Raw genomic sequence first — 3426 nt, 5'->3', positions numbered from 1 at the left:
CGGATGAATCCAGGTTCTGTTTACAGCATCATTATGGTCGCATCTGTGTTTGGCGACATCGCGGTGAACGCACATTGGAAGCGTGTATTCGTCATCGCCATAGTGGCGTATCACCCGGCGTGATGGTATGCGGGTGCCATTGGTTACACATCGCGGTCACCTCTTGTTCGAATTGACGGCGCTTTGAACAGTGGACGTTACATTTCAGATGTGTTACGACCCGTGGCTCTAACCTTCATTCGATCCCTGCGAAACCCGTCATTTTAGCAGGATAATGCACAACCGCATGTTGCAGATCCTGTACGGGCCTTTCTGGATACAGAAAATGTTCGAGTGCTGCCCTGGCCAGCACATTCTCCAGATCTCTCACCAACTGAAAACGTCTTGGTCAATGCTGGTCGAGCAAGTGGCCCGTCACAATACACCAATCACTACTCTTGATGAACTGTGGTATCGTGTTGAAGCTACATGGGCAACTGTACCTGTACACGCCATCCAAGCTCTGTTTGACTCAATGCCCCGGCGTATCAAGGCCGTTATGTCGACCAGAGGTGGTTGTTTTGGGTACTGGTTTCTCAGGATCTATGCACCCAAATTGCGTGAAAATGTAATCACCTGTCAGTTCTAGTATAATGTATTTGTCCAATGAATACCCGTTTATCATCTGCATTTCTTCTTGGTGTAGCAATTTTAATGGGCAGTAGTGTATTTTAGGATTCCTGTTAGAAATGCTTATTTAGAATGTTGAAACCAGTTGGATTCATCATCCCCTATTTTAATATCGTAAACTGAAGATGTATAAGAATTAAAGAGCATTATAGGGTAACAGGTTTCACGAGGGTCCAACTCATTTGGCAAATTCCAAGAAAATATCAGATATTAACAAACGAAGGTTGTGCGCAATATTAAAATTCAGATAATCGACTGTTTTGAGAAGTGTCATTTATTCAGCAGAGTCTGGAGGAAAAAAGATCGTGTTCCACACATACAATTGTAATTCAAACACATCAGGTGAATTAATATTGCTAAAATGTAAATCGTAACATTAAATTCTCCGTAACTTCAGTAATATTACAGGCTCACCAAATTTTGTAGTAGTTTTGGAATCAAGATGGAGGCTCTTTACACGTCATTTCTATCCCTTTTAACTTTCGTAAAACTGCATTTATTTTATTATGCCAAGATATCAGACAAGTTGTTGGAAATTATAGTACACTCAAGTATGGTTCTTGTTGCAATACACATTCAAACAATTTAATGTGCAACAGGAAAACTCTTTGTAAATCAAAATAACGGTAGCCTTCAGGCAGCTTAGTTCTGTTATTAAATATTTGTACTTACTGACTGGCGGGGGGGTATTGCACTGCTAGTGAACCATCGTAAATTGTACTGATCCAGATTTATTCAGAGGAAGTCATAATTTACAGTTTACGCATTAGTCACAATTATTAGATCTCCAAGGCTATGTTACATACTAAATTAAGTACGAAATATCCTGTTTTATACCCTACTGCAATCTTAAATTTTAGGAGGGTTTAGGAATCTAGGGTTGAATATGTTTTTGCTAGACACCAAGCGTCGCTTCAGAGTGAACTGATGATGTGCTCGGCCTTGTAAACATGCAGTACTTTTAATTCTCCTGAATGCCAATCAAATGTAGGTTGATAACGGTACTAACACATGTCCTTTGTCAGTTGTGACTGTGAGTGTCTTTTGTGTGTTGTTTATGAAATAAATACTGTGATGCGAAGACATGTTTTTGTTTATCAATATTTATACTGTCCTTGGTTACAAGTACCTGGTAGTACAAGTGAAGTTTGAGACTCGAGACCTGGTATCGGCTGCAGACATTGAGGTCATTACATCGCACGACGAAGATGAAATCCAGAAGTTGGATTTCTGGCAAGACTTAATGGCAGCTCACACTATTTTTAACGACTCCAGCGTAAGTAACGTCACAAGTGCCATACTTCCCCCTCATATCTCAACTCTACAGTTTTATTTCAATATGGTTAGCATTTTCCCATTTTTCGGTGATCAAAATTATGTCTTCGAAATTAACGTCTTTCACTTCCCGTAAGAATCAGAATCGCCATATGGCTATGGCTGTCCGGTCCACTAAATTTGTACGACAAAGTAATTTTGTGTTTGAAAGCAAGACTGTCAAGAACGAGTTGCAACGACAGCGAACTGCCTCTGAAAAATTCTGATTCACATAATGTCATAAGAAATCAGGATGCTATCTCAGCATGCAGTACTCCAGGAATATCAGTCACTTACAAAAGTAGGAATAGGAACGCAATAGTTCATGTATATCACCAACCGAAAAACGCTAAGAAGTCACTCTGATGAAGGGTGTCTACTACAGTAGTCGAAATGCCAATTGTAATACCATGAAGCTGTTGCACATCCGGAAGAATAGGAAGGATGTTTGACATACGACGTATATTAACATGTTTAATGTCTTTCAGGTCTTTTCTGAGTACTCCGTCGCGAACTCATTAACATCTTGCACTTTTTTCAGGAACACTGTTAGGATGACTGAGTCGACATTATGAGCTATCACATTTCCGAGCGATTGTCTGTTCGTGGTTTGTAATTGCTTAAAGATCGGCGTAACACTTACCACATTTTCCAGTCCCGCAATAGAACGTGACTGGCAGCAATCATGCAATTGGTCAAGGCACAGCACTTACCTGGAAAAAAAAGAAAGAGAAAGGACATTAGAAAATGAAACGGAGCAGCAACTCAATTCTTTCTTTGATGTGAAGTACAGTAATGTGCTATCAATCAGTTGTCTCGCACACCAGTCGTCTCACTTTAGAGAAATGCCGAATTGGCTATGTCATTATTATGGCTTCTGCGAGAAAGATCTCTCACAATTTTCGCAATATTTGGCCTGCATGAATGCCCAGTAAAGTCAGGTTTGTATCTAACAGTCACACAGTTAACAAAAGTTTTAAATCTACCCTAAAATCATTTCTTCTGGACGACTCCTCCTATACCATTAATGAACTATTTGAAAACTCATAGGCTGTAATAAAAAACTTCTTTTTAATGCAGTTGGATGATTAGGAGTAAAAGAATGTGTTCATTAATTTTAACATAAATCATATATACATACCCTGTGAACAGACTTTTTTTTTTTTTTTTTTTTTTTTAAATCGTTGAAAATCGGTAAGTGCTCTCATTAAGAAACACTAAATCAATATATCTGGGTAATTTAATTTGAGCTCCATTTTAAGAAAAAGCGAGTTCTTGACGCATTCAGTGTTTTATCACATCATATCTCCTGAACTGTGTGTCGTACAATGTTATAATTTTGCAGGATATATGTAGTCACTCTGTGTAAACTGTGTTGCGAATACACTCAACAAGCACTAAATTAAAACGTCATGTCCTACGCTGCAGTTTTACTGCATGAAC

Source organism: Schistocerca cancellata, chromosome 3 (genome assembly GCF_023864275.1).
Source record: "Schistocerca cancellata isolate TAMUIC-IGC-003103 chromosome 3, iqSchCanc2.1, whole genome shotgun sequence".
Lineage (NCBI taxonomy): Eukaryota > Metazoa > Arthropoda > Insecta > Orthoptera > Acrididae > Schistocerca > Schistocerca cancellata.
The sequence above is the reverse complement of the archived record's forward strand: the minus strand, read 5'-3'. Positions refer to the sequence as shown.